Genomic DNA, 13,303 nt, shown 5'->3' with positions numbered 1-13,303 from the left:
TTTTTCCCAAATGCAAAATCAAAAAAAAATATCTTAACCCATTTTGCAGAATGATTGCAAGGGAAGCACAGCTGTGAGTAACGTCGGAGAAGGACTTGACTCCTAGCTACTTATTACATAAATGCCTAAGCTCGCCGGGCTCCCGGGGAAGCCTCCCTGGTGTAAAGCTGCAGCCTCCAGGCCAGTTCGCCTGTATGGAGTCTCTTGTGTGGTGTTAGTCAATGTCTCATTTTGGGACCTTAGTGACATAAAAGTATATGGAGGACAGAATGCACATCATGCCTGAGACTGAACTTTCAATTGGGAAGCCGGTACATCTGAGGGCTCTCTTGGCCCATCAGAGACATTCTTTTTATTTTGTTACATAGACAGTTTCCTCCTTCCCTTGATCATGAATCAGAACCTTTTGCAGCTAGGAGTTTTAGGGTTACTCTAGCTGTTTCTCATTTTACCGTGCACAGGTCCCGGAGCTGAGTGGTGGTAGCAAGCTTTCTAACTCAGAGCACTGCTCAGAGGGATCTCTGAGCTCCATTCCACTGCAGCCCAGGACATCAGCTGTGCACACTATTCCCACCACAGGGCAGACAGAAGAGCATTCTTCCTTGGACTCGGCTGCGATGTGTCCTTTTATAGAAACACCCTTGCCGGTGGAATGCCACAGGGCCACTCTCAGGATGGGACCCTGGGTCCGTGGATGGAAAAAGTCTGCCAACCACCATCAGTGATTTCCCGAGTTAGCACATTGTGATCTTCCCCACAATCTTATGAAATAGGCACCCACAGAAAATGCGGGTGAGACGTGTAAGCAACTTCTCCCAACGGTGGGAGGTCAGGCTTTAAGCCCAAATTCCAAGCCTTGCCCTCTTGCCCCTCCCCCCAAGCCATTATCAGAGAAATTGTCCTGGACAGGTGACTGAGGCAAGCACTTGGCATCAGGGGGGACGTCTGGGCTGGACTCCTGAAACCGGGGGGTAGGCTTGAAGGAACAGGCAGGAAGCCAGTTCACAGACCTGGTGCCCAAAGGGGGCAGAACTAAGTGGATGCCAAGGCTGGACGCGTGGGCCCCAAAGGGGCATGTTTCCCTTGCCCTCTGCCCTGAGCAAACTCAGCCCCGGTTACTTGTTGACCGATAGGGCCTTGCCTCTGGACTGTAGCAGCCCTCCTGACTTCCACCAGAATGTTTTATGCTGAGTCAACTGCCTTGCAAACTCCTTTTAGCATACAACAGCTGGTCACCGAGCCGGAACATGGAACCCCCCCCCTCCCCGACACCCAGCGAGGTTACAAGCAGGGGAGTTGGGCAGCCTGGCTTGAAGCCTCCCTCCCTCACTTCCCAGCCGCATCAGCTTGGGCAGGTCAGGAAGCGTCTGTGTGTCTCAGTTTCTTCATCTGTAAATGGAGGACATAATAGGTGATAATGGGACCCGTCTCATAGGGCTTTGAACAGGAAATGAGTTGGTTCACCCAAAAGTGCTTGGAATGGCCCTGGCACATAGTAGGTGCTCAAACTGGATGGCTATCATTGGTTTTTTTTTTAATATTTTACTTATTTATTTGAGAGAGAGAGAACACAAGCACAGAGGGAGAAACAGGCTCCCCACTGAGCAAGGACCCCCCCCCCCATGACTCAGGGCTCGATCCGAGGACCCTGGCATCATGACCTGAACTGAAGGCAGGTGCTTCATGGACTGAGTCCTCCACCACCCCTATCGTTGGTTTCTGCACACATGGATCAGGGCCCCGGGCAGCGATCCCCCGAAGGGACCTCACCAGGACCTACCCCAGGCCGAGGACACGCTGTGTTCTGAGTCAGGCCATTCCATTTTTGGACTGCTCTGACTAAGAACATTCTTCCCTGTGTTCAGCCAAGTCCACCTCCCTGCAACTCCCACTCACTGGTCCCAGCTCTGCCAGAAGGCAAATGTCAAAAAAATATTCTTGAAAGAGAGGACATAGAAGGTAAATAATAATGAAAGAATCGGGTTAGGGATTACAGTCTCTCTCCCAGCCATTCCCACAGCTAAGCACAGTCCGGGGGGAGTCAGACTTTTGCGTTCAAGTCGAAAACAGGCAAAAGTTCTTAGTTCTTCTGTGCTTCCTTCAGAAATGCACGGAGTGGCTACTTTCTCCATTTTTTTCAGACCCAAGTATGCTGTCAGACCGCCACGAGATCCGGTGAAGTCACTCCAAGTGTGCAAAGGTGACAGTCACCAAGGCTAAGGAGCCATGACCTGACCTTGCTTCCTACGTGCTGTCCACCCCGTAATCACCGAGCATCAGGGGTGTGCCCCGGGAGGCAGGGATGCATGGCAGGCCTCCTGTTTGCAGAGCCTTTCTGGTGTCAGGTGTAAAATCATGGCCCGTGGGTCCCTCTTTCCCGCCTTCCATGGTGTGTCCTACTCTGTAAGACGAAGGCACACATGTCTTTCTATGTAGATTTGACAGCTCAGCTCCCCAGTGACTCCCGTTACAAAGGATGCGAAGGAGAGTTCTTCAGTGTTGCCAGATGAGAAGATTCGGGAGACCTGCCGTACAGCATTGCCAGTATATTGAACGCTACTGAGCCACGTGCTTGAAATGACGCGGACGGAAAGCCCCATGTTACATGCTTCCAGCCGCGATAAAAATGCGAATGCAAGGCTGAAACTGATGAAATGATTACAGATGTGCTGCAAAATGGTACAAGAGGGTGCAGAAGCTGACCAAGCTGAGACGGATGACGTGGGCACTTCTCTCTAGTATTAGGCTTCGCTGAGAAGTTTACATATGCAAATAATAACAGGAGGGGGGTTAGAGTGGGAACGAGTTTATCCAAGGTTGGCACCTGTACAAGGTGGGTGGGTCCTAGTCTGTTTCTGCGTGTGTTTGCAGTCTTTCATAATTAAAAAAATAGAAAAGCATGAAACATTAAAAGTGTTAGAAAAAATGACTTGAGCATTTCAAGAATAAATCGGTGAGAACTCAGGACATATGTTGGGAGTCCTCGCAGCTGTTTTCCGCGCGGGAGGAGTGACTTTGGTCCACAGCTCCTGGCGGTAGAATTGTCACTTAATATTCCCAAACCAAAGGTGATCTGGCTCTGAACACTTAACAGGGTCGGGCAGGTGGAAGTGTCAGTCACTAGTGGGGCACTTTGTGCCACCAGGAGCTCATCCAGGAATCCAGGCTGAGCAGCGCCCTAGTCTCTCAGGCTTTGTGGACCCCAGCTCTCCAGCGCTCTCCAAGGACTTGACCCCAGAGACCCTCTCTTCCCCTCTCAAGGTCTCTGCACTCCCGGTGTGGCCGTCCCAAAGCCCCACGGGTCTCCTCGCACACAGAAGCTTTCTGCCACATTGCCCCATCACTTGGGGTGAGCCTCCCTCTTTCCGCAAGGGACAATCCACGTTATCTCCCTCTTCGAGCCTAAAACAGAAAAGATTCTTGGCACCCCACCCCCCTCCAGTGGGCACTATAAGAAGCCCAGACCTCTTAGACTCAACAAGGGGTCTGGGAAGGAAATGGTCAGCATTCCCCTGGTGCCTCCTCCACGAGGATCCCAGAGGCAGACGGACACCCAGGATGTGGGTCTGTCCCCACTCCTCACCAAGTCACGTGAGTGAAGACCTTCGGTGCTTAGAAGGCCACATGGTTACTCCCTCCCTGGGTCTCCCGTGACAACCCAGAGCGTGCCTTCTGGGCAGGACGTCCCGGCTGCACCCCCCGTCCCAGTCAGGCTTGCGGTGGGGGTAGGGGGGACCCATCAGCCTGGGCTCTTTACGGCTGGGAAAGAAAACCTTATTTTTGCCTCAGACGCAGTTTGTGTTTCCCGTGATTGAAGTATCAGCTGGCACCAAAGCCAACTCCGCCCTCCTGGTCAGGCCTTCATCCCTCAGGGTCCGGCGACGGGAACAAGTGGAGTCCCGACGGCCTCCTGACCCGGCTTGGGGACTGCTCTCTCTGGGGCTGAGCTCCGCAGGCCTCTGGAGCAGGCAGCTCACCTCCTGCCCCTTCCTCCTCCTGCCTCGTGGTGCACAGCCCACACAGCCGGGGCCAAAGGTTCTGGCCTTGGACCTCTGTCCCCCCGCCCTCCTGGGTCACAGCCGCTGGTTTACCGAGGGCACGAACTCTCTCCGGAATCAACAAGAGGCACTGAGTCAGCATGCAGGTGGCCCTCCTGGGCACCCGGACCCCCCTCCAACCAGAGCCCTTCACTCCACCACCTCGCCACCGAGGGGGGCCCCTCCTCATTTGCTCTGTCCCTCAGGGGTCCTTCTCCAGCTCCCAAGTCACAGGAGCCCCCTGGGGGGGGGCGTGGGGGGGGCAGGGCTGGCCGCCCCACCAGGTCATCCTTTGACCCACCTGCCACTTTCTTCCTTGCAAACGCCCAGCACCTATCATCGGCCCCTTTTGTGCGACCTCCGCTACCCCTCTCCATCTGCAGTTAGCCAACACCAACCGGCACGGGAAACTGAACCCGTTGGGGGTCTCCCCTCCAGGCCGCCGCGCATCCCTACCTGTGGGGTTGCAGAACCAAGGGGCTTGGCAAGGTGCTCGGTCAGCTCATACGTGCTCTTGGGAGCCTTCCCTTTCTTCTGGAAGGTTCCACCACCTTGGATACTACCCAGTGTTGCTTCCCCTAGACTCCATCTCCAGCAAGTATATTATTGAGCACCTGCTATGTGCCGGACACTAGGCCATACAGCGCCGCAAGGGTGATGGCGAGATGGAGAGGGGATGGACTGTGGATTGGATGATAGCTTTCCGTTCATGTAAGTTTCCTGATTTGGGTCATTGTGTCGTGGTTGTGTACAAGAACGTTTTAGTTAGGAAATACACACTGAAGTGCACGGAATGCAATGCCTGCTACTTACTCTCAGACGGTCCAGAGAAAATATGCACGCGTGTGTATGTGTCTATATGTGTGGGGGGTGTGTATTTGAGTGTGTGTGTATGTATGTGTGTATGTGTGCATGCACATGCATGTGTGTGTGTGTGGAGAGAGCTGGAAAGAGACAGAGACAATGATACAGCAAACAGACGAAGTGTGAACGGGTGAATCTGGGTCAAGAGTATCTGGGAGTTCCTTGCACTAATCTTGCAACTTTTCAGCAAATTTGCATTATTCTAAAATACAAAGTTACCAAAAATATATGAACTTAAACAGCAGTACAGCAAATTATACAAACCAAACAACCCCCATCAAATATGTTAAAGGGATTGCTGCAGGAAGGAGGAGGTACAGGTGGAAAAGGGATAAAAATGGGGGCACTAGGGGCGCTTGGGTAGCGCAGTCGTTAAGCGTTTGCCTTCGCCTCAGGGCGTGATCCCAGCGTTGTGGGATCGAGCCCCACATCAGGCTCCTCTGCTATGAGCCTGCTTCTTCCTCTCCCACTCACCCTGCTTGTGTTCCCTCTCTCGCTGGCTGTCTCTCTCTGTCAAATAAATGGATAAAATCTTTTTAAAAAATGGGAGCACTAAATGAAAGAAAGGAATAGAGAGAGAGAGACAGAGAGAGAGAGAAGGACAGGGGAAAGGAAGAAAGAGGAATAGGAGGGAAAGAAGGAAAGAAGGAAGGAGGGAGGGAAGGAGATCAGAGAGAAGGACGGAGAAAGCCTGGGTCCTTGGAGCTCATTCCTCAAGTGCACTCATCTTTTCGTTTCTGGAGGACGGCTCCCAAATCCTCACCCCAGCTGGGTCAACCACGCCAACCCTGCACGCAGAATTGCTTGGTATGGGACACCTCTTGGGTACCCAGCTGTTAATTATGATTCACAACCCCTAATCGCCTTTCCGCCTTTGTCCCAGCGACCTTACTTTGCTGGGGGCCGGCACCACCGCCCCAGGCTCCAGCTCCCTCTCCTTCTTCCCTTCATCCAAATTGCAGCAAGGTCTTCTTCTTTCTTCCTCTGACCTGCTCCTCTGCATTTCCTTTTCTGTTCCAGTGCTCAGAACCTCACCCAGGATTGCTACAATGGCCCCCCACCCAGGCTCCTGTCCCCCAGTCTGTGCACCTGCCGTTCAGCGACATTTGCGGCCAGCCCAACTTCCTGTAACACAAGAATATACTCCAAAGCAATCCGCCCCTCACCCATCTCTGAGTTTTTTCACAAATATTTGTTTCATCTTCCAGCTTTCTGAAAAATCCTTGGAAGCAGGCACTGCTCTGACCTGGGACATCGATTGTCCCCTCTGCGGTGTCTTGCACGTGGCTGGATGCCTGGCAGCTGGAGTGTATTAGACACCTAATCCATTAATGGGTTTTTCCTTATTTCTGAGTAATCCAGTGATACCATGCATCTAACGTATTTGGAGTGATAAGGAAAGAGAATAAAAGACAGGATCAGGACCCTAGGGCTGTTTGGGGGTCCCACCCCCGGGTGCCCCGACGTCGGGGCCGTAGCCCTTGGGATCACTCACAAGGCTCTGCCAAAATCTGTCCGGAGGAAACTAAAGGGCAATTCTGGGCAACTCTGTATTTTCATGTCCCTGATCGAAAGGATTTAAAAACTCAAGGTACACGGCTTTTAGGACACACATTTATTTCTGTAAATATTCCAAAGCTTAAAACACACTCCCAAATTGGGTGCTGCCTCTTAGATTTCTCATTTCCCAGCCCAAGACATATATTTTTTTGTATCACCACAAACAGCAATTGATTCTATTTCTAGTTGCTTCCAAAACAACTCTAATGGTCCAGTCACTGTCCAAACAAGGAAAGGGCCGGGTGGGTAAGCCCACTTCTGTCATCATCGGAAGTGAAGTCATCCAGCTACACATCTCACACCAACCCCAGTCCCATATGTTTAATTCCTTGTTTCTTGATATTTCATAATTTCAGTTCATAAAAGAGACCCTGATGTCATGCCAAAGGAGCCTTTTCGAGAAGTGACACCAAACGTGGGCAGGATACCTGAGCCAAGTTTGCTCGGGCAAGGGTTCAGGTATCTGTCATCGTGTAAGTTTTCATCCAAGAAGCTGGTTCATAAACAAGGTTCGAAGAGGTTTTGATCTCTCTGAACTTCAAAGCCCTGTGGTTTGAGCCCACACAGGATGTACTCGCTAGACTCTCTCTGTCGCTGGGGGGGCAGGTACCAAACGTGTATTCCCTCCCAGAGCCAATAATATCAGGGACCACTTCCTGCGCGTGGATTTTTTTTTTCACTCTAATGTAAACTTCCTGTTGAGGTCTTCAGCAATTTCCTCTTGTGCAGTTCTCGGGGGAGACGGCCATCGGTTCGTCATGACCCTCTGAACAGTGGTTTAGCCTTTCTGTAGGAATATAGCACGGCCCAGCTCTGCTCTGGGGACCATCTGCTTCGGTTTTGTTTGTCCAGGTGTGATGCATTTTTTTCTCCTTAATTCCCGCATTCTCTGTTTACTTTTTGAAATGAGAGCATATATAGGCTCTTCGCAGATCCAGAGGAAAGGACAGCGCCTTGGCCGTAGACGGGTGTTCAGGCTACGGTTTAGGCTCATCAGAAGCTTTACTCAAAACAGCTGGCTGAGCGAGCCCCGCGCTGTCTCCGCTCAAAGGCAATATTCGCAGGAGGAAGAAATCTCAGCGATTCTCAGGTCCAGGCTTCTCCCGAGTGGGCTTCTGTGGAAACCCCAGCTATCCACACTTGCGGTCTTTACAGACACCGTGAGAGGCATGTCCAGAATTACCCACATATTGGCTCCCCTGTCCTCCTGATTTTCTGCTGAAATAACCCAACACATGTATCTGGAATGATTCTAGACCCTTCTAACCCCCCCTCCCCCAGGCTGAGGGACCCCTGGCATTGAGGTTGCAAGGATGCAGGTGACTAGCAGAGAAGGTCCACTGCAGGGAGTCAGACTGGGGCCCAGCAGAGGGCACGTCCAGTGCGGCTGCGGGAAGCAGGGTCAGGTCCCAGGGGGCATCAGGCTTTGTGGAAAGATTGCTTCCATCCCACACACCCTCTCCCGTTGTCTTCCTGGACTGCCGAAAAAAAAAAAAAAGTTAAAATGCAGCTTTAAAATATACACCACCATCACCACCCGCGTTTTTGACTGGATCGAAACAAATAACCAGTGACCTAACCGGGTGGCTTTCAAGATTCTGTTCAACTGAGGGCTTAATACGTACTGGATTCTATTCTAGGGCTAGGGGCAATGCACCTGCTCTCGCGAGCCCAGTCCAGGAGGGACGACGGGGCTGCCAGATAAGATTGCAAGGATGTTCTCCTACTAAGGAAACATGCAGAGTTTGTCTGAGATTCACAGTTAACTGGGTGCCCTGCATTTCTATTTGTTAAATTTGGCAACCCCGAGTAGAGAAGGTGGACATGATTAGGGAGAGAAAAGGGCTCTCAGAGCCCATAGGGAGGGCCCCCAGCCCAAGGCTAATTGGGATGTCACAAAGTCGTGGGATCCTGGGAAAGCGATCTCCCTTATAATTTTTTTAACTTTCTCCTCTCCACTTTGAATATGTTATATGCAAACAACGTGATATTGCAAGGCTAGTCATGTTCCCTTTTGGCCCGAGGCCACTTTCCATCCCTCCCTAGCCTGCTGAACCTTTGCGCTCTGGCTTCCATTGGGTTTGGCCAGTGGGAGGCACCTGCCTCAGTGCCCAGCCCCAGTGCATGTCCCATGCGTTGCCAAATACATTCCACTGAGATTTCCCAGTTTACCCAAGCTACCGATTTCCTGCACAGAACTTGTTGCCTGCCCAAATTAATCTGTAAGTACAACACGAGGAATCCAAAGTCCCATTAAGATTTCTCATTTTATTTTGTTTTTTTTTTTTTTTTAGAAATTGACTAAATTATTATGAAATTTGTTTGGAACAAATGTATGAAGAATAGACAAAACTTTTTTTATTTTTATTTTATGGAAAAGTGGTATTAAGAGGGAATTTGCCCCCAAAGGTCTTAAGCCCTAGTTTTAAGCTACAGTAACCAAAATTACAAGTAACAGAGAAGAAAAAGCTCCAGAAACAGACCCATGTCGAATGTGGGAATTGAGTATATGACAAAGGTAATATGTTAAATTGTTTACAAAAGATTATTTAATAGTTTTGAGACAATGGATTCATGATCTGGAAAAAGAGAAAAAGAAAAAAGCTAGATCCCTACCTCATATCTTATACAAATGCAAATTGTAAATAATTAAAGAGTTAATGTTCAAAAATATAATATTTGATGGAAGCATAAGGAAATAATAACATCTGGATGAGGAAGAGCTTTCTATACCAGAGCGAGAAACCATAATTTTAAAAATCCTGAGACTCGAATATGTATTTATACTTCTGAATGAAAAAATACCATAACCCAAGTTAAAAGACTGATGACAAGCTTATTCTCTGCAAACATTAAAAAAAAATCGCAGGTTAAATTATAAAGAGATCTTCCAAATCAATAAAAAAAGATGAATTCTCCAAGAAAAAAAAATCTGTCACAAAGACTGTGACTAGCCAGTTTTCTAAACATGGCTGACAGCTTACAGAGAGATGTTTTATCACATTAGTAATCAAAGATATTCAAGTTAAAATGGGATATTTTTAGACAATTACATTTAAAAATTTTAAATATGGGAGCCATTATGGATAAGGATATAGGGGAGGTGGAAAACACACAGGCAGGATCTTTGTGGAAAGATATTTGGCAATATTTATCAAGGATCTTAGAAAGGTCCACATTTTAGCCTGCAGGAGAAATCCAGGGACAAGGGCACAAAGATACACACAGGTATGAGTTGGCCACTGCAATGCTGTGCATGGTTACACAACCTGAGAGCAGGCACCGTGTCCAACAGTAGGGCCTAGCACCAGAATTACTGGACTCCTTAACAATGGAATGCCATGCAGGTAATGACACCTGTTGTACTGGCTGACATGGAGGGATATCTACCATTAAATGTTACATGGAAAGGTAATAGACAAAACCATGCATATTAAATGATCTCAGCTCTTTCCTTCCTCCTCTTCTTCCTTCTCAAAAACATCTACTTATTTGTCACCTTGCACTCGCTAGGATGCCTATAATCAACAGTACAAAGTGTCGGCGAGGAGGTGGGGGAACCGGAATTCTCGTATCTCACGGGTAGGAATGTGAATTGGTGCTGCTGCTTAGGAAAACAGCCTGGCTGCTAAACTCAGAGTAACCCTATGGCCCAGCAATTCCACTCCCAGGTACGTAACCAAGAGAAGTAAAAATGTATGTCCATACAACAAGGTGTACGCAGATTTCATAGAGGCATTCTTCGTAACACCCAAAAAGGGGACAGTACAAAGGGTCCCTCTACAATTGATGAACGGATAAGTAAAATGGGGTCCATCCCAATGATGGAATTCTATCTACCGTAGGAAGGAATGAAGTGCTGAAACACGCTACAGCATGCGTGAATTTTGAGAACACGCTGAGTGAAAGAAGTCAGACGCGGAAGACCACATATTGTCGAATGCAGTTGATATGGAATGTCCAGGACAGGAGAATCCAGAGAGACAGAAGGTTGGTTAGTAGTTGCTTAGGGTTTGGGTGGGAATGGTTTGGGGGGGAAAGGTGAAATGAAGCTAAAGGGTACAGGGGTTGGGGGGGATGATAAAAAGTTTCTAAAATTGATTGGGTGATCGTTGCCCAATTCCATGAACATACTAACAACTCTTGAGTTTTATGCTTTTAAAATGGGTGAATTAAATGGCAGGGGAATAATATCTCAAAAAAGCTGTTACAAATCTATCTGTGTACTGAAGCATGGAAAAAACTTTGGAAAGTATTTTTAAGCAAAATGTTGGTAGTGGGTGCCTCGAAGTGTGGGATTATCTTAAATTTCCATTTGTGTCCCCTCTAGTATCGTTTGAAGTATGCAAAGATTGTATATCTATGTAACCAGGAAAACGAAGTAAGTCTCTTATCTTTCCAGCGCTTGTTTTCAAGCCCTTAGGTCTAAGGATTCCTACAGCCGGGGACCTCACCCCACATCATCATCAGACGAGTGCCAGAGCCCCGCAAAGAAGCTGTAGTTCTTTCCATGAAAATATCTGAAACAACTTTTATAAATTTGTTTTTGAAAATATGAGGCTGCAAATAACTAATTTATGATTGGCTATGACTTTCTCAGCAATCACCATGCAAACTTGGGAGTTTGGACAGGGGAGAAATTATATAGCCTACAGGTAGCATTCCAGTGTGATGAGTTTTTCTATTTCTTAAGATTTTATTTTTATGGGATCTATACACCCAATGTGACGTTCACACTCAACCCTGAGATCAAAAGTTGTCTGCTCTAAGGACTGAACCAGCCAGGTGCCCCTCCAGTGTGATGAGTTTTTTACAAACTATAAATTATAAACTAATAATGTTTCACAGATATTTAAACATTCTTTTTTTTTTCAGGTCCCCCCCCCCGTATTTATAGCCAGTACAATTTTTCATGTCCCCTATATTGCAGTATGTCTGAGATGGGCTCAGAGGCCTGAGCCCAAGCCTGTGGGGCCAAGATCTAGGGCAGGAGTCCATCCCATTTTCTCATCAAGGATTATGTGCACTTGCCCATTTGCCCCCAGTACCTAACACAGTGCCTGACAAGTAATCTGAACTCACGAAATATCTTTGGATTTATCAATTTATGGAGGCTTCAAATCTTTCAAACCTTCCTTAAGAAGCACAATTTTATTTAAAAGTCTTTCCTCCTTTTCAGACCTCCATAGATAATGGAGGTCATATGTTTGCATTCTTCCGTTAAAAACCCTTCTTATTCTTGATAAAGTAATGGAGATGTCTCTTAGTCAACTGTTTTATTAATGAGACAATTCTGGCTTGTTTACTCACTAAAAAAAAAAAAAATTATGACCGGTCTACACCCTGTCCAGTGTCTATATGTCATTGTCAACACTTACTGGGATAACATTTCATGTGGGGCTGATGTAATACACAGGTAGTACGATTACCCTCTAAATCATACTAATTGTTTCGTTCGTAATGCCAACTGTCACCCAGCTTGTGGTCATCTCTGGTCCCATGTTCTTTATCTTTCTACCTTGGATCTAGTTACTCCCCTATTCCATATTTGATTGCACTTTCTTCTATAACTTCCGTCTTGTAATTTTCTACCAAATTTTTAACTTTTAGCATAATGTTAAATTTCATTCCTGTTCTACAGAAATTTTTGCTCCTAGAAGGTCAGCGAATACAGGGCCAGATGATGAAGGTTCCGTTATTAACGCCAATATTTGACCTAACATAAATAATTCTCATAAAATAAACTTCTAGGATATAAAAGAACCTCTGAAATTTTGTTTTAAATATTCAAGAATTAGAACTTTTAATATTTGATAGTCATAGTTTAAAGGTTTAACATCACAGCGTGGAAAAAGTTTCTCAGCACTGGCAACTGTATCTCTCTTGCAGGCACATTTGCAATGGAATAGCAAATAATGTTTCTCTTTTCTCTCACGCCTTCTTCATTTATTCACACTTTTTATGCTCTTGGCTATGCTGGGAGAGAAGACAATTTATCTTTAATATATTACACATGAGCTTAGAGACTTTTTCTCATGTGAAACTTTGATGTTTTGCTTCTAAGTCACCTAGTGAGACATGGAGACTTCCCCAAATGGGGCTTCTCTCGAAAGCCTCATCACCCATATAGATTTTCCTCCAAGTTAAAGAGAGCCCTTAAATATTTTGCTTAATATTATGAATGCAAGTCACTGAGCAATTCCACACTGGGAATTACGAAACAATCTGATCTCTCTTGTTCTGCCTTATACAATTATTTACATTTTACCAGACCCTTACAATGCACTTCTTAAGGTTATCTAGCTAACACTCCTTCCCCGTTCACATTGTGTCAAGCTATTTCCCTATCCATTTATTTTTTGAGTGTACTTAATCATTATTCTTACACACGAAATTAACATCTCACATTATCAATTCCTACAGCATCTTTTTCTTGCAATAACAATTATGTGTTGATTCTTTGGCTGACAGACTTTTAAGATAAAAAGCATATAGGAGATATTTTCTCCAAGGAACATCTAAAATACTTACCCATATTTTGAAAGGGAACACATCAATATTAACACAGCATTCTAATTATAATCCTGTTTATATTCCCGTCATGAAGCTGATGAGTTATGGTGGCAGCCTTTGCAATCACACCCGCAAGGTCAAGGGTGCTAGAAATGGTGTGGATGGAGGCAGGCGTTTGGCTCCCCTGCGAAAGCCAAAAGGCAAGTTTGGGGCAAATCCTAGAACCAAGGCTAAATCCTGGTGCAACCCGATATCGTCAAAGAGCGTGGACTTTGGAGCCAGACGGCCTGGGTTTGAATCCTGGTTCTGTGTGAACTCGGATGAGTTAC

The 13,303-nt window shown here is 46.9% G+C and overlaps 2 long non-coding RNA genes across 2 annotated transcripts; one reads left to right on the top strand and one right to left on the bottom strand.

Moving 5' to 3' along the window:
- Positions 1–1,953: 1,953 nt before the first annotated feature.
- LOC117804376 lies at positions 1,954–6,027 on the bottom strand. The gene is made up of 2 exons (XR_004628732.1): positions 5,794–6,027; positions 1,954–3,402 (listed from the first exon to the last, which is right to left on the bottom strand). It is a non-coding gene; the product is annotated as an uncharacterized LOC117804376 (long non-coding RNA).
- Positions 6,028–6,976: 949 nt separating this feature from the next.
- On the top strand, positions 6,977–11,272 carry LOC109489538. The gene is made up of 4 exons (XR_002142555.2): positions 6,977–8,683; positions 9,975–10,132; positions 10,307–10,451; positions 10,864–11,272. It is a non-coding gene; the product is annotated as an uncharacterized LOC109489538 (long non-coding RNA).
- Positions 11,273–13,303: the final 2,031 nt, after the last annotated feature.

The sequence above is a fragment of the Ailuropoda melanoleuca genome, chromosome 11, assembly GCF_002007445.2.
Source record: "Ailuropoda melanoleuca isolate Jingjing chromosome 11, ASM200744v2, whole genome shotgun sequence".
Classification (NCBI taxonomy): Eukaryota; Metazoa; Chordata; class Mammalia; order Carnivora; family Ursidae; genus Ailuropoda; species Ailuropoda melanoleuca.
The sequence above is the reverse complement of the archived record's forward strand: the minus strand, read 5'-3'. Positions and strand labels throughout refer to the sequence as shown.